This window comes from Oncorhynchus masou, chromosome 3, assembly GCF_036934945.1.
Source record: "Oncorhynchus masou masou isolate Uvic2021 chromosome 3, UVic_Omas_1.1, whole genome shotgun sequence".
NCBI classification, from domain to species: Eukaryota; Metazoa; Chordata; class Actinopteri; order Salmoniformes; family Salmonidae; genus Oncorhynchus; species Oncorhynchus masou.
Genome location: NC_088214.1, coordinates 26,186,292 through 26,205,408, shown reverse-complemented (window position 1 = coordinate 26,205,408; position 19,117 = coordinate 26,186,292). Strand labels below are relative to the sequence as shown.

Below are 19,117 nucleotides of genomic sequence, written 5' to 3'. Positions count from 1 at the left end.
GTTATTTTACTGCTGCTCTTTTTAATTACTTATTACTGTTATTTCTTATCCATATTTCTTTCAAACTGCATTGTTGGTTAGGGGCTCGTAAGTAAGCATTTCACTTTAATGTCTACAGCTGTTGTATTCGGCGCATGTGACTAATAACATTTGATTTGATCTTTTAAAAGTTATTCATCAAGATTGAGTGTGTCTACCAGGAACATGACAGGCTGAACATTTGATTTATTTTTCAAAGCTATTCATGTATTGTTATTGACGTGTTCAATAATAACCAAACCAGACAGAAATTGGCCTTGCCAGTATTCATATTGTACTTATATTGAATGGCCTTTGCTCCCAGTCATTACCACCACGGGCCTGCTATAGAAAAGGATGTGAATGGTAAGAGACATCACATGTGCTATTCTCTCCAAAAACCTGTCTATGGTAAGGAGCAGTAATGTAAAATACGATTGTAAGGAAGAAAAGAACTTAATCAAATACATTGTTAAAACACGCTGAAGTGTCATTTTATGGGACGATGACTCATTCCTCCATTGTCTGTTTCTTGTGTTTTGTGTTGCCCTCCAGGGAAATGTGATGAAGTGTTGGCCACACCACTCTCTCACACAGCTTTTACCAGCTCCTCAGTGTACTCTGGTGGATATGGGGCTGGATACGCAAAGCTAAACAGGAGAGGAGGTATTAACTAAAATAATTCAGAATGAAAGCGTAACCTCTCAATATTTTTATCTTATGATTATTTTAAGCTGCGGTCTCATTCAATACACTCACATATGTTTTGCCACATAGAAGCAGAGGATACTAATGGTTGCTGGTTTGATTGTTTCTCTCATCTCCAGGTGCTGGAGGCTGGTCTCCGGGGGACACTGACCGTTACCAGTGGCTGCAGGTGGACCTGGGCACCAGGAAGCAAGTCACCTTCATTGCCACACAGGGCCGGTACAGCAGCTCTGATTGGACAACCCAGTACAGACTCCTCTACAGTGATACAGGAAAGAACTGGAGACCGTATCGGCAAGATGGCAACATATGGGTGAGTGTGTTAGTTGTCGTTCGTGTATCAGAAATGCCTACTTAATCAACAATCATTTCTAAATGTTTGTACTTTGTTAATATAATTATAGCCTAAAGTGAGCAATAGTAATGGCGTATTTTTGTAGGCACTAAAGCCATGGTTTGTTGAACAAATCCTATGGAAAATTTTGTTGTAGGGTTATTGGATAAACCCCGAAAATAAGGTCTGTGGGGAACACAGGCTTAGGAGGTTTTATACATTTTGTTCTATGAGATAATCTTCATCAGCTGACGTCACTTTTTGTTAATCTTTAAGCATTTACTGTATGTAATAAAAAAAGCACATTAAAGGCTTCATAATTGATGAAGGTCATGTTGACTGACTGATATTACCTCAGAACAAAACATATAATATCTCCTAAGCCTGTGTTCATCTCAGACCTTATTTTCGCGCATTTATCCCAAAACCCTATTCTTTCCCCATTAATTTCCCCCATAGCAATTGCTGAACGAACCAGAAGTAATTTATTTATTTCAGTTTTTTAGGATTACAAACCTTTTGGTTGTGCACCTGTTATACCCCTGAAAAGGGGAAATATAGAAATAAATCGCACAGAGATGTAGCTTCAGCTTCAAGTCACTTGTAATGAGTGTTTTTCATATAAAATCATTAACCATTTACATAGGTAGGTACAATATATCATTTTTTACAAATGCACAAAATATTCTCTTTAAATTACTTAACTGTTACAATTGTTCAATTAACCAATATTGTCTCATTTATACATTGCTCTTTAAATTGACAATGAAATGCATCACGTATTCCACTATTTATTATCCACATTGATTATCCTTGTATATACTGTTCCTATATTTATTAGATACTGTATGGATTCATTCCTATCAGTATGCAAATTCCAAATTCCTCCTAATAACAAAAACATGTATAACCTTGAATGAATTCATATTTAGTGCTTTAGATTACAACAACATTCACATTTTCCGAAAATGTTCCATTGTTCCCATTCACCAACCACACACACAGGAGCTGTGCTCGTCTCTCTTGGGCACGCTCTGATCACGAAGTCACCTTGTGTAAGTGAGCATCCTTCTAGCAAGCTAGCTAGCAAAACTGCTAATTTTGACGTGGTCTAAACATACAAATAACGCATTTAATGCTTTAAACATCTTTGCTGTGACTAACATTCTGACATTAACAAATATATTAAATTGCATTCATACCTGAAAGGGGGAAATATAGAAATAAATCGCACAGAGATGTAGCTTCGGCTTCAAGTCACTTGTAATGAGTGCGCTGGGAAGCCCCTATAGGAATTCCTAGGTATAGCCTATCAAACTCACATCAGACAAATGAACAGCATATTATTTACTGGTCCATATTATGATTCTGTATTATTATTTCGTTATTAAGGCACTTTTAATAATATCACACACCATCTGAAATGCTCCCCATGAACAGTAATTGGCTTCAAAATGTGGAACCTAAAGGTTATGTTTCTGTTTGCTTTCCTAGGCATTTTCAGGCAACTCCAACAGCGAGAGTGTGGTCCGCCATGATCTGCAGCATGCAATCATAACACGCTACGTTCGCATCATCCCACTGGAGTGGAGCGAGGAGGGGAGGATCGGCTTGAGAGTGGAAGTCTATGGCTGTTCTTACTGTGAGTGTACGGTACTGTACATCCATGCACATCTCACTCTACTGTACAAGAGATAGTATATGCGAACATCCTTTAACAGAAGAACATAAAGGAATCTCTTAATTCAAAACATGAAGAAAATATGAGAATAATCAGGTGTTGGCCAATATGGGCTTAATTAATATGTAATACTGAAGGTTTTAATTATCTAGGTATCATATCTGTCAGGTGGGTGTATTAATATGCTAACTAATGTAGATTCATTGAGTCTAAATAATTACATTACCGATCTATGTGCCAACAGCGACATTCACACAGCTACAGGTTTTTGATAGAGTAGGAGATGGAGAACAGCTGTTTACCTTGGCTGGTTTCTGTTGTTATCTTATACTACAGAAAAACACGCTTTACTGATCAATTTCTTTCTTCAAAGCTTTCACCTGCCACACCACCCTTTGTGTCCATCCTATGCTGTATTACACACTGTAGAAACTGATAGACAGGTAAAACTGACCAGGAGAAACTTGTTTGCCCTAGTAATTGAACAGTCTAGTTCCCCCTGGCCACTTGTCCTGACTGCGAATACTCCATCCATGCCCTTAAGATTGAACAGCAAATAGATGTATCCGTCTGTCAGACCGGGTAAAGAGATGAAAGCACCTTTTGAAAGGAGAAAGTTGCCACAGGGTGATATCACAATGCCATGCTGCTGTCTAAAGACACGTAGGCTGGCACATCTCAACAGACAGAAAAGTATTTGAAGTAGGCTTATATACCGTATACCGGGGTATTTCAATAACGCCTATACCGTTGAAGCGGTTTCTTCTAAGTATATATTTTTAATACATTTTGATATTTACAGCATTTTTTTTTAAGTAAAGAAGATTGCGTTCTTCATTTCACCTGTCACATAACTTTTCATAATGAAGCTTACCGGTACTCCCCACTCAGGTGGTGTTTGTTTACAAGTACAGAAAGATGAGAGACCGGAGCCTTGTGAGTCATTCACTCTTGTGCAGCACGCACCAGGTAGTTACAGTATGGTGATCGCAACAAACGGTTTGCCAGCTAGATATCTTATGACTATTAAGTTAATTGTCTAAAATGCTTTATGCTCTACAGTTGTGCATTTGGTTTGCTAATTTAGTAGCTATTAAGTTAAGTGGTTAGCCCTTGAATATGACTCTCAGTTCCATTCCATTACACATAAGAGTCATTGGGACGAAGGTGTCTTCTCTTCGGGGGAGTTTTGTTAAGAGCCCTGACGCTCAATCTGAAGATTAACACGCATCGCTTGCGGTACGGTTTAGGTAGAATAAGGACATTATCTTAAATATCAGCAAGAAATAATAAACAAAACTAAATTGATACACACCTTGATAGGATTAGAGTTAGTGTTCTCACACGGCCATAAGTCAATGTTACAGCGCATATTTACGAAAATCAGACAGAAGAACTAATTGCTAACTGGCGTGCTCTGAACAACTGTGTGTAAGCATAACTCGGGAAGTGTAGCTGAAGTGTAGTTTCGTCAGATGGAGGCACCCATGGCTGTATGGATATGTGCAGAACTGCTACAGTAAGTATCTTTTTTTATTTGAAGGATTCTTTCTCACTGATGAACGATAAGGCCATATGTTTCAAAAGCCAGCGATGATTGTTGAAATTTCCAAACTTTTTAAAACAGCATTGGGATTGTAGTACACATGAGCCAGTCGGAGACGAAGCTAATGGCTGAACATTTTTAGGGAGAAGTCAGAATGCCGCCTAGAGCTTTCGAGAGCTAACTAAGGGGTTAGCTTCTTCCAAAATCAAGTTTCACTTGGTAACAGCAGAGAATCCCCTCCTAAATCAAGAGCCTTGCTGTCTAATATTTGTTTTGTGCTTGCAGCAAACTAATATTTTTTAGTTACTTGTATAACTTTATGAGCTGGGATGTCGTAATACATTAGATCAGAGACTGTGTATAATGCACTTATTAGCATTTAGATAGCATTCTCTATGGGAGTTTATCATGTACTTGTTAGCAATGCTAATATTTGGATTACAGAGTCAGTGGTGTTTGAAAATAGCGCCCCTTGCTTGTGTTCAGTGCCGGTATTACCGGATTTCCCGATATGGCACAAGGTCAGTATGAAGGTATGACAATCTGGATACTGCCCAAGCTTACTTTGCAGCCATGGTTATATGTATTAGAGACAGTCATTTCTCCCGCAGTTGTTCTTTTCCTCCAATTATAAAAAGAGAAATCCGTATAAGCTGCCTCACCTTTTTGACATTGCTTGTGATTGCAGTAGGTGATCTCTAAAGGACTATAGGTTCTTCTCATTAACACTCACATTACCTTTAATGTCCAAAGCCTTGACACAGGACAGTAGAGGGGATATTAAGCTCTGTAACCTTTATCACTGTTCGGTGACCTCAGGGGCGGATGTGATCAACTTCGAAGGCCAGGGTGTGATATCCTACCGCTTCAAGATGAAGAAGATGAAGATCTTGAAGGATGTCATATCCCTGAAGTTTAAAACCACGGCCAGTAACGGTGTGCTCCTGCATGGGGAGGGACAGCAGGGAGACTATATCAGCCTGGAGCTGAAGAGATCCAAACTACTGCTCATGATCAACCTGGGTAATGGACCATTGTCCGATCCTGTCTATGGGATATCTGTGTGCGTCCCAAATGGCACCCTATTCCTTATTTAGTGCTCTACTTTTGACCAGGTCCAAAGTGCGCTGGTCAAAAATAGTGCAAGATATAGGGAACAGAGTGCCATATGGATGCACACCTACTGTAGTGTACTGTAGTCACTGTTAATATAGCTTCTTATGGCAATTACTTACGGCAGTTGATGAAACTTGATACAATTCCTGCATATTTGCTAATATGACTGGCCCTTATGCATTAATCATCTTCAGTTTTTATTTGATGGATTTCAGTAATAGTTGTTGTCAGAAAGATAATTATTCATCACAGTATTCTACACAAATTAGCATTTGTAAAATGTTATCTCACTATGTCAGACTGTTGTTTATAGGAAAAATGTCGCCTTAAGCATTTTCTTGAATTCAATCTGTTTATGTCTTGTAAACTTCAGGCAGCAATCAGTACGGTTCCATCCTCGGGCACACCTCCGTGACAAGCGGAAGTTTATTGGATGATGACCACTGGCACTCCGTAATTATTGAGCGTTACCGACGGAATGTCAACTTTACCCTGGATCGCCACACGCAGCACTTCCGCACCAACGGGGAATTTGATCATCTTGACCTGGACTATGAGGTAGGCCACGGTTTTATTGTGTATTGTCTTAGTGGTTACTCTTTTTGCTTCCCTCCCTATCAGGGTTGGGGTCAATTCAGAAAATGCACTGAAATTTATATTGTATTGGTTAATTTCTCCATCCATTCCTATAAAATTGTATTGTATATGCGGTGCGTTTCTACAACCCTCTCAATAAAGTTGTATTGTATATTGTTCTGGTTCATTTCCTCACACCTCCCTATCTCTATGAGGAGAGGGGATATGAGAGATTATTTAATTAGATCCTTTGGCTCCTGTGAGTCAGGTTACTCAGAGGTCTGTGTGAAGATGTGTTAGTTCACAGATGCCAAATCGGAGCACGCTCTCTCTGTACTGCGGCTCCCCTGTGTGTACAAAGCTTAGCTTTTAGGTTTGCCTGTGTAATTATCGGTGTGCGATACCGAAGGAAATTACTTTGGCTCCGCAGGGAAAGAGAAGTAAAAAACCACAACACCATACATTCATTATAAAGTGGAGATTAATGTAATCAGGCACAAGCGAAAACCAATATACTCTCTGAAGGGATGTATGCTGCTGTATTGATTTGATTCAAAGCAACAAATTGCCCTGAGGTGTGGCTCCTGCTGCAGAGCCTCTTCAAATAATACTTGACCCCTTTTCCTCTTCTCCTTCTGTGTCCTCTAGATCAGTTTTGGAGGCATGCCCTTCTCTGCCAAGCCCAGCTCCGGAGGCAGGGAGAACTTTGTTGGCTGCATGGAGGGCATCACCTACAACGGAGATAACATTACCAACCTGGTCAAGAGGAAGAAGATTGATACTTCAAGTTTTGTAAGAATCTTTCTCTGACATGTTTTGTACATCGGAGTAGCATCTTTTCTAGGTGGTTTGTGATTCACTGGTATGCCTTGAAAACATAAACGTTAAGAACAGCCATGTATTTGTGATTACTTACTTGGAAAGTCCAGTGTTGCAACACCTCACTTCAATATAATGATCCTTTTTCACTGAGGCACTACAATAAAACAGTATAGTGCATCTCAGTACACTCACTCCAGCATAAATCAGAAGAGAAGATACTCTTACCTTGTGGTGATTATGACAGAAAACAAATTAATTTCTTAGAAGTCATCCTATATGGAAACATTTTTAAAGTATTTTTAGCTAAATATTTTAGGATACACGTGAAATATTTTAAATTGGCCCAATAATGTATAAAAACATTTTCATTCATACATTTTAAATAAATTACAACATATATTATGGAATGTATTTAAAGGCCTAGTGCAGTTAAAAATGTTTTGTATATATTTCAATACTATGAGGTCGGAATAATATTGTGAAAATGTGACCGACCGGCTTGTTTCGGTCTTATGTAGCAAAATTTGAAATTATGTTTTTTACATTGGATAAAAGTAGAGACTCCAAGCTAGACAATTGTATATCATACACCACAGTTGAAGAACAATGGGAAAGTAATTCTGCTTTGAAAGTTGATAAACTTGTAACCTCACTTTTGAGAAAATGGCCATTGAATTTTTTGGTAAACCACTTCTTTCTCTACACCCATTCAACATCGTTCACACCCTCTTAAGTCTTAGCCCCACCAATCTCTTTAAGGATTCACATGTGAACAACCAAAGATTTCAAGACTAAAGGCTGGTTTATTTTTTATTTTTTTCACCTTTATTTAACCAGTTAGGCTAGTTGAGAACAAGTTCTCATTTACAACTACGACCTGGCCAAGATAAAGCAAAGCAGTGCGACACAAACAACAACAGAGTTGGTACACATGGAATTAACAAACATACAGTCAATAATACAATAGAACAAGTCTATATACAATGTATGCAAATGAGGTAGGACAAGTGAGGTATGGTAATAAATAGGCCATAGTGGTGAATTAATTACAATATAGCAATTAAACACTGGAGTGATGGATGTGCAGAAGATGAGTGTGCAAGTAGAGATACTGGGGTGCAAAGGAGCACAATAAATAATAGCATAGGGATCAGGTAGTTGTATGGGCTATTTACAGATTAGCTATGTACAGGTGCAGTGATCTGTGAGTTGCTTTGACAGCTGGTGCTTAAAGCTAGTGAGGGAGATGTGAGTCTCCAGCTTCAGTGATTTTTGCAGTTCGTTCCAGTCATTGGCAGCAGAGAACTGGAAGGAAAGGCGGCCGAAGGAGGAATTGGCTTTGGGGGTGACCAGTGAAATATACCTGCTGGAGCGCATGCTACGGGTGCTGCTATGGTGACCAGTGAGCTGAGATAATGCGGGGCTTTACCTAGCAAAGACTTAAAGATGACCTGGAGCCAGTGGGTTTGGCGAAGAATATGAAGTGAGGGCCAGCCAATGAGAGCATACAGGTCGCAGTGGTGGGTAGTATATAGGGCTTTGGTGACAAAACGGATGGCACTGTGATAGACTGCATCCAGTTTGCTGAGTAGAGTGTTGGAGGCTATTTTGTAAATTACATTGCCGAAGTCAAGGATCGGTAGGATAGTCAGTTTTACGAGGGTATGTTTGGCAGCATGAGTGAAGGATGCTTTGTTGCGAAATGGGAAGCTGATTCTAGATTTAATTTTGGATTGATGCTTAACCTTTCTAGGGCAGGTTTTCCACTAGCGGAACCCCTCGACAACATTCCGCTGAAAAGGCAGAGCGCGAAATTCAAAAATATTATTTTTAAATATGTAACTTTCACACATTAACAAGTACAATACAGCAAATGAAAGAGAAACATCTTGTTAATCTTCCCATCGTGTCCGATTTCAAACATGCTTTACAGCGAAAGCACAACATATGATTTAGGTCATAGCCAAGTAAAAAAAAATCATTTTTCCAGCCCAAGAGAGGAGTCACAAAAAGCAGAAATATAGATAAAATTAATCACTAACCTTTGATCTTCATCAGATGACACTCATAGGACATCATGTTACACAATACATATATGTTTTGTTCGATAATGTGCATATTTATATCCAAAAATCTCAGTTTACATTGGTGTGTTACGTGCAGTAATGTTTTGATTCCAAAACATCCGGTGATTTTGCAGAAATTCTCATAATAAACATTGATAAAAGATACAGCTGTTTTTCACAGAATTAAAGATAGACTTCTCCTTAATGCAACCGCTGTGTCAGATTTTTTAAAAATGTATGGAAAAAACCCAAAACAGCCAGAGGAATATCCGCCATTTTGGAGTCAACAGAAACTGGAAATAATACCATAAATATTCACTTACCTTTGATCTTCATCAGAAGGCACTCCCAGGAATCACAGTTCGACAACAAATGACTGATTTGTTCCATGAAGTCCATTTATGTCCAAATAGCCACTTAGCGTGTTCAGCCCAGTAATCCATCTTCATGAGGTGCAGGCACTTCGTCGAGACAACTCAGTTCCATTACAGTCCTTTAGAAACATGTCAAACGATGTATGGAATCAATCTTTAGGATGTTTTTAACATGAAACATCAATGTTCCAACCGGAGAATTCCTATGTCTGAAGAAAAGCTCTGGATCGAGAGGTAACTCTGTCGGGAGCGCGTCACGAGACTGAGACACTCTGCCAGACCACTGACTCAGAGGTCTCATGAGCCCCTCCTTTATAGTAGAATCCTCATTCAAGTTTCTAAAGACTGTTGACATCTAGTGGAAGCCGTAGGAAGTGCAACTTTATCCATATCTCAATGTGTATTCGGTTGGCCAAGCTTTGAAAAACTACAAACCTCAGATGTCCCACATCCTGGTTGGATTTTTCTCAGGTTTTCGCCTGCCATATGAGTTCTGTTATACTCGCAGACATCATTCAAACAGTTTTAGAAACTTCAGTGTTTTCTATCTAATACTACTAATACTATGCATATATTAGCATCTGGGACAGAGTAGGAGGATGTTCGCTCTGGGCACGCTATTCATCCAAAAGTGAAATTGCTGCCCCCTATCCCAAGAGTTTTAAAGTGAGTCTGGAAAGAGATTTTACAGTCTAACCTGACACCTAGGTATTTGTAGTTGTCCACATATTCTAAGTCTATGGCATTGAAGCTCATATGGAGGTTAGTTAACAGTTTCCAAAGAAGGCCCAGAAGTATACAGAATGGTGTCATCTGCGTAGAGGTGGATCAGAGAATCACCAGCAGCAAACGCGACATCATTGATTTATACAGGGAAAAGCGTCGGCCTGAGGATTGAACCCTGTGACACCCCCAAAGAGACTGCCAGAGGTCTGGACAACAGGCCCTCCGATTTGGTAATAATAATCAATAATTTTGCTCTTTATTTAGCCATCTTACAAATAAACCTGAAAATTGTGAATAACTCACCACAGGTTAATGAGAAAGGTGTGCTTGAAAGGATGTACATAACTCTGCACTGTTGGGTTGTATTGGAGAGTCTCAGTCTTAAATCATTTTCCACGAAACATTGTCCACGCACAGTCTGCTAGTGAGGCCTAGAATTCACTCTTACATAGGTACGTGGTTACAAAGGGCATCAGTGTCTTAACAGCGCGATCTGGCAAGGCAGGATACTCTGAGCGCATGCCAAACCAGAAATCTGTCAGTGGCTTCTGATTTAATTTAAATTTTCACAGAACCGCTTGTTGCAATTTCGGTGAGGCTCTCTTGTTCAGATATTGGTAAGTGGACTGGAGGCAGGGCATGAAAGGGATAACGAATTCAGTTGTTTGTGTCATCCGTTTCGGGAAGGTACCTGCGTACCTTTGTGTTGTCCTTCTCCAACTTCTTAATCATAGCCTCAATTTTGTCCACCACATTGAATATAGTTGCGTAGAGTCCGTGCAATCCTAGATTCAGATCATTCAGGTGAGAAAAAACATCACCCAGATAGGCCAGTCATGTGAGCAACTTGTCATCATGCAAGCGGTCAGACAAGTGAAAATGATGATCAGTAAAGAAAACTTTAAGCTCATCTCTCAATTCAAGGAAACGTGTCAATACTTTGCCCCTTGATAAACAGAGCATGTTGTGAATGGTCGCTGCCCATATCATTGCATAGTGCAGAAAATACACGAGAGTTCAGGGGCCTTGCTTTAACAAAGTTAACCATTTTCACTGTAGTGTCCAAAACATCTTTCAAGCTGTCAGGCATTCCCTTGGCAGCAAGAGCGTCTCGGTGGATGCTGCAGTGTACCCAAGTGGTGTCAGGAGCAACTGTTTGCACGCACGTTACCACTCCACTATGTCTCCTTGTCATGGCTTTTGCGCCATCAGTACAGATACCAACATGAGCAACGGCTACTTTTGACTACATACGGACCGTTAGTGGAATTCCCGTTAGAGAGTAATGGTTAATGTGATTGGATGTTAATTATTTGACTAGGCTACCTGTATTTGACATTGTGTTGTTATTTTGCTGAACACTAGATGGATTAATTTGATTTTGGGCAGTGAAACGAGGCTACTCGGGCGAGAAAAAAACTTCACCCAAATGTATAGCCCCGTTGGAAATATAATTTGACTGTTTGAAAATGTGAAGAAATATATATTTTTTATTGTCAATAAAAAAAACATGTGAATCCCATTTTTATTTGGCGTAACCCCGATGGCATTGCGTCGTGGGAAAACCTGGTCTACCGTATCAAAAGCTTTGACCAAGTCAATAAAAATAGCAGCACAACATTGCTTCGAATCAAGGGGAATGGTGACATCATGTAGGACCTTTTTAAGGTTGCAGTGACACATACATAACCTGAGCAGAAACAATATTGCATACCAGAGAGAACTGTAGACATCAAGAAAGCCAGTCAGTTGATTGACAAGTGTTTTCCCAACACTTCTGATAAACAGGGCAAAATAGATATTTGCCTATAACAGTTAGGATCCGCTTAATCTCCCCTTAAATAAAGGACGCACCATGGCTGCCTTCCAAGCAATGGGAACCTCCCCAGAGAGGAGAGACAGGCTTGGCGGTGATTGGGGCATCATGAACATTCTATTGAAATGGTTACTTGCATATTGGAGTCTTTCGTTTAGACATGTAGCTAGCTAAACAGTGAACCATAATCCCAACTCATAACGTTACTACCCTGCATGAATCTGCAGGTAACTAACCAACCAGGTTCAATGTTAACTAGCAATGAAAATGGCTCTGAGATACAAATAATATTACTACACACATCATACATGTAACATTAGCTATCGAGACTGCTAGCTACCTAACAGTACGCTTTAACTTTAAATGAAAATGACTTTCTGACAATTAGAAACGTGTCATTTCTGAAAATGTATCTAGCTCGACTATCTTACCCGTGTACATGGATAGACGCTTCTTCCTCTCTGTCACGGATTCCATGGTTGCCCTTAGTTTGAAGATGTAATCTGGAGACAGGTGTTCTATACAACAGCTTTCTGTGTGTTCTCTTTTTGACTCCCTCTGCATATTTGCAATCAAACGGCAGAATTTTCTCTATCTCCCTAGTTATCATACTCTGTCTTCCAGAAAGTGGAGAGCAACACTTCTACAATTCTACTATGTGATATCTTTAAAAAAAGCACCGTTTACCGAATTACCTACACATACTGGCCAGCTCATGTTATAGACAGAAGCGTGCTACATGGCAGACCAATCCGAACTCATCTCTCGGCATGTCCAATTATAGACAGTCATGGCTTAGCCTTTGTTATTTTGTTGCTTTGAAAAAGTTATTTCGGGAAGATTATTGTTCATTTTAGTGTGATTAGTTTACTTAGACGTAAATGAATCTAATCACTATCTCTCATTTTAAGGTCAAGCCTGTTACTCAAACTAAACTCTTTAATATGGTGAAACTATTCCTTTTAAAATATTTATTTGAAAATAAATATTGAACATCTACAGTAATAGTCAAATGATAGTCTTTTTGGACATTTTCTGGTGTTTTGTGGTAAAAATCTGAACGGGTTGAGCATAACACGTCAACCCATAGATATAAAATGTCTTGCCTGTCTAACTATGTTTTTGTGGTAAAAAATACAACAAGCTTCCATGGGGATCCATGGCTGATTTGACTAGTAATTACCAGTTGGAGGGCTGTTCAAATGGATTTTTCCCTTATGTGGTAAATTCCCACTTCCCACTTGGTTACGAATGCACCATAACACCGGTAAACCATCCACTGTAGAGCCATATAATACCACTCATTGGAAGTGCAAGATCTAGACCTACACTTTGACATATTGTGTTTTTGTTTTAAATCAATAACTAACTCAAATAAAACATTATTAGAAAAGCCTCTTGAGATGGGACATGTCTTTTATTAAGTTGGACATGTGCTCTTTATGACAGAATGTTAAAATTGTGAAATCAAAAGGTTTTTAAAAAATCACTGGTGACGTTTTGGCTTGGTGGCCCCCCAAAAAATTCTCCATTGATCAATACATAATTTAAGAAGCCGAATTAGGAACCACTTTAGCCACCCTATAGACTAGATGTCATAGCCATGCATTTCTGGAATATTGTCAGGCACGCAAGATCTCTGGAATACATTTAAAGCATTAAATTCATTTTAGCAAAGACGCAAACATATTTATTACGTGTCGTTTTTCTTTTCATTTGGGAAATGTTGAATAAAAAAGTATTCCATGCAATGGGATCGAACCCACTAAATGTGTCAAGCTTCAGAAGTCCTCAACGTTTAGCACAGGACAATTACTGCTCAGTTGTCAATGGTGTGTGAGCCATTACTGTGCTGAAGTATGGATCCAACCATTATTATTGATTTCACTTCTTATGTGCCTCTTCGCTTGTTTTGTTTTCCTGTGAGCATGTTCCTTGGTGTTGAATTGCATGCTTTTTGTTCAGCACAAGTAGAGGGAGTAAGGTCAGCTTTGATAAGAGAAGCCAAAATAGTTTTTTGTCAAGTGCTGCTGTATGATGAGTGATTTGTGTCGCTCTGAAATAATGCAGGCGCTTGCATTTTCTCATGCATTAAACCTCAAAATGTACATTTAAAAAGCACCTTTAGGTTTTATGATGCGCCTCTTATGGAAAATATATGTGAACTATGTTTATATGGTTGTGCCAATGTCTTGAGCTTAAATCAACAGGGAAAATCTGCCCTAATTTATAGACCTGTTTGCTATCTAAAAAGCACCTAAAAAATTGTATATATGCTAAATATATCCTAGTTTTGTTTATACGTTGTGTGAATAACATTTTTGTTGTTGTTGTTGTTGCTAAAGTCAAGAAGGAAAAGCTGCCCTAACTTGTAGACCCTGTACTATTATACTTTCTATCCACCTTACAGAGGAACCTGACGTTCTCCTGCAGTGAGACACACTCCTTCCCCTTGTTCTTCAACGCCACCAGCTTCCTGCGTCTTCCAGGGCTGTCGGACAGTGACACCCTGTCGGTCAGCCTGTCCTTCCGAACATGGAACCCCAGCGGTCTGCTCCTCTACACGGCCCTGGCCGACGGTGTGGTGGAGGTGGGCCTCACCGAGGGGAAGGTCACTGTCTACATCAACGTTACCCAGAAGAAGAACATGCGCATAGACATCTCCTCAGGTACGGTCTAGTTCAAGGCTCTCCAACCCTGTTCCTGTCGGTTTTCAATTCAATCCCAGGTGCGCTAGATTAGGGTATGAACGAAAACCTACAGGACTGTAGATCTCCAGGAACAGGGTTAGAAAGCCCTGGTCCCGTTAGTACTGCCATGCTGGCTAATGCACTACAGTAGACCTGTTAATTTAGTCTGAAGACCTTCCCCTCCCTTGAAAGCATTAATTGCTTCTCTCTATCGATCTGGGGAGGCCGTCCCCAGGAGGGTCTTCTGTAGCTGAATCTCTGTCTGTTAGGCTCTGTCTGTTGGGCCCTGTCTCTTAGGCCCTGTATATGTTTGTATTTTTGTCTTTAATATTACAGATCGATTGAAGGTTCTGTAAATTTCATTGCTTGCATAATTTATTTTCTCTATACATTTTTCCTCCTCCCCTACCATCATCTACCCGAATTGGAGTAAACTAACAGACAACAATATTTCTACTGTTACTTACAGATATTTTGTATCTACAATACCTGTAGTTCAATAATTATACATATACTCCTAATTTCCTTTTTCTTGAAGTACTGGATTTTCACGCACTGCGGGCAACGGCCAGGTCGCAGTTGTAAATGAGGACTTGTTCTCAACTAGCCTACATGGTTAAATAAAGGTGAAATAGAAAATAAATACTTTTTTAAATTTTTAATTTTAACTCCAACCCTTTGATGTCCACAGATTAAACCGTCTTTCCAGTATAATGCCATTTTGCTATTTACTTTGGCAATACAACTCTCCATTTTACTATGATGTCTTACAAGGCTCCTGAACCTTCCTATTTGTAACATTTCTACCGATATTGCCCTAAAAATAAATACTTTACCCTTGTTCTCAACTTGCCTACCTGGTTAAATAAAGGTGAAATAAAAATAAATAAATAAATAGAGTATAATGATATTTCTCATTGACTGATTGTGGTTTTTCGGATCCCCGAACAATACGGTCCATCGGAACCCTGATATTATGACATAACAACCATTGGTACCTATTGGCACCTATTGGTACATGGCTACAATTTTAAAATAAACAGACATTGAATATCCCTTTGAGCATGGTGAAGTTATTAATTACACATTGGATGGTTTATCAATACACCTAGTCACTACAAAGATACATGCGTCCTTCCTAACTCAGTTGCCAGAGAGGAAGGTAAGCGCTCATGGATGGTGACTTTTTAAAACAGTCCCAGAGTGTAATGGCTGTGATAGGAGAAAATTGAGGATGGATCAACAACATTGTAGTTACTCCACAATACTAATCTAATTGACAGTTAAAAGGAAGAAGCCTGTACAGAATAAAAATGTTAAAGCATAGTGGTGGCTGCATCATGTTATGGGTATTTAATCGAACCCACAAATGCTGATGCTCCAGATATTCAAATAGTCTAAAGAAGGCCAGCCACATGAGGTCTAGCATTGTCTTGCATTAGGAGGAACCCAGGGCCAACCGCACCAGCATATGGTCTCACAAGGGGTCTGAGGATCTCATCTCAGTACCTAATGGCAGTCAGGCTACCTCTGGCGAGCACATGGAGGGCTGTGCGGCCCCCCCAAAGAAATGCCACCCCACAACATGACTGACCCACCGCCAAACCGGTCATGCTGGAGGATGTTTCAGGCAGCAGAACATTCTCCATGGCGTCTCCAGACTGTCAGGTCTGTCACGTGCTCAGTGTGAACCTGCTTTCATCTGTGAAGAGCACAGTGCGCCAGTGGCGAATTTGCCAATCTTGGTGTTCTCTGGAAAATGCCAAACGTCCTGCACGGTGTTGGGCTGTAAGCACAACCCCCACCTGTGGACGTCGGGTCCTCATACCACCCTCATGGAGTCTGTTTCTGACCGTTTGAGCAGACACATGCACATTTGTGGCCAGCTGGAGGTCATTTTGCAGGGCTCTGGCAGTGCTCCTCCTGTTCCTCCTTGCACAAAGACGGAGGTAGAGGTCCTGCTGCTGGGTTGTTGCCCTCCTAAGTCCTCCTCCACGTCTCCTGATGTACTGGCCTGTCTCCTGGTAGCGCCTCCATGCTCTGGACACTACGCCGACAGACACAGCAAACCTTCTTGCCACAGCTCGCATTGATGTGCCATCCTGGATGAGCTGCACTACCTGAGCCACTTGTGTGGGTTGTAGACTCCGTCTCATGCTACCACTAGTGTGAAAGCACTGCCAGCATTCCAAAGTGACCAAAACATCAGCCAGGAAGAATAGGAACTGAGAAGTTTTCTGTGGTCACCACCTGCAGAACCACTCCTTTATTGGGGGTGTCTTGCTAATTGCCTATAATTTCCATCTGTTGTCTATTCCATATGCACAACAGCATGTGACATTTATTGTCAATCAGTGTTGCTTCCTAAGTGGACAGTTTGATTTCACAGAAGTGTGATTGACTTGGAGTTACATTGTGTTGTTTAAGCGTTCCCTTTATTTTTTTGAGCAGTGTATATATTAACCCCAAAAATATATGGGGTATTGGAAATGATGCAGACAGTTACGTTGATGGAAACAATATTAAAGTTGATCCACCACCAGAAGAAAAAAAAGTAGGGGTGCTGTACAGAAGATAGCCCTATTTTAGTAAAAGACCAAGTACATATTATGTATGGCAAGAACAGCTCGAATAAGCAACTAAAAATGACAGTGCATCATTACTTTAAGACATGAAGAACTTTGAAAGTTTCTTCTAGTGCAGTCGCAAAAACCAGCCAGCGCTATGATGAAACTGGCTCATGAGGACCACCACAGGAAAGGAAGACCCAGAGTTGCCTCTGCTGCAGAGGATAAGTTCATTAGAATTACCAGCCTCAGATTGCAGACCAAATAAATGCATAACAGAGTTCAAGTTACAGACACATCTCAACATCATCAACTGGGCTCCCGAGTGGTGCAGTGATCTAAGGCACTGCTTCTCAGTGCAAGAGGCGTGACTGCAGTCCCTGGTTTGAATACATGCTGCATCACATCTGGCCTTGATTGGGACTCCCATAGGGCGGCGCACAATTGGCACCAGTGTTGTCCTGGGAAGGCAGTCATTGTAAATAAGAATTTGTTCTTAACTGACTTGCCTAGTTAAATGGAGAGAAAAATACATAAACTGTTCAGAGGAGACTGCATGAATCAGGCCTTCATGGTTGAATTGCTGCAAAGAAACCACGACTAAAGGACACTAAGAAGGAGAGACTTTGCTTGGGCCAAGAAACACGAGCAATGGACATTAAACCGGTGGAAAATGTGTCCTTTGATGTGATGAGTCCAAATGTGCATTTATTTTGGTTCCAACCACTGTGTCTTTGTGAGTCGCAGAGTAGGTGAACGGATGATCCACAGCATTCTGCAACGACTACGCCATCCCATCTGGTTTGCGCTTAGTGGGACTATCATTTGTTTTTCAACAGGACAATGACCCAAAACACACCTCCAGGCTGTGTACGGGATTTTTTATGTAGTGCTGCATCAAATGACCTGGCCTCCATAATCACCCGACCTCAACCCAATTGAGATGGTTTGGTATGAGTTGGACCGCAGAGTGAAGGAAAAGCAGCCAACAAGTGCTCGGCATATGTGGGAACTCCTTCAAGACTGTTGGAAAAGCATTCCAGGTGAAGCTGGTTGAGAGAATGCCTCTGATGTGCAAAACAGTCATCAAGGCAAAGGGTGGCTACATCGAAGAATCTAAAGCTTTTTGGGTTATTACATGATTCCATATGTGTTATTTAATCGTTTTGATGTTTTCTCTATTATTCTACAATGTAGAAAATAGTACAAATAAAGGAAAAACCCTTGAATGAGTAGGTGTGTCCAAACTTTTGACTGGTGCTGTATTTTTCTATTCATATATCAATGCCTTAATTGGGCAAAATTAAATAGTAAAAGTAAGGAAGGGAGACAGAGAAAACAACGGAAATAAAAGTACAGCGTGCTTACAATTTCAGCGTCTTAGGCTCTATAACATTTTATCTCTCCCAGTCTTTTTTCATATTTGGCTATTTAAATTCATCCCATCTACTCAGGCCTTTATAGCCTGTCTGCGACGGGAACATTCCCATTTTTTTTTTTTCAGATCATAGCAATCATCATGTTGTCCTGTTCCCTTGTCAGTTCGTTACTTAAAGAAATAGATCATGTCTATAGCCTACAAATGAATGGGTTGCCATTTAAGCTACATAGCCAATAGTCATTAAAGTGTTATTAATTTAGACAGATCGCTTGAGTGGTACTGGGATTGTATTTTCAATAGGTGTGTGAGTGAAGGCATTAACAACACTTATCTTTCTCTTTTGTGTCTTTGATGTGGTGGGGTGTAATAGTCCATCTTCACCTCATTTCAGTTGCCTAAACAGTTAAATGGTCCAGTGACCCATCTGTGTTACATCGTCTGTTAAGAGGCTGTCCTAGTCTAAGCAGTTCATTCAAATCAAATCAAATTTTATTGGTCACATATACATATTTAGCAGATGTTATTGCGGGTGTTCCTAGCTCCAACAGTGGAGTATCTAACAGTGCAGTAGTACCTAAAAATGATTCACAACAATACACACACATCTAAAAGTAAAATAATGTAATTAAGAAATATATAAATATTAGATTAAGCAGTGGCATTGACTAATAGAATAATAGAATACAGTATATACAT

General features: G+C 40.1%; 1 pseudogene; it reads left to right on the top strand.

The window, feature by feature from the left end:
- The first annotated feature begins 326 nt into the window (after nucleotides 1–326).
- Nucleotides 327–19,117, top strand: part of LOC135507008 (contactin-associated protein-like 2) — a 58,683-nt pseudogene continuing 39,892 nt past the window's right edge.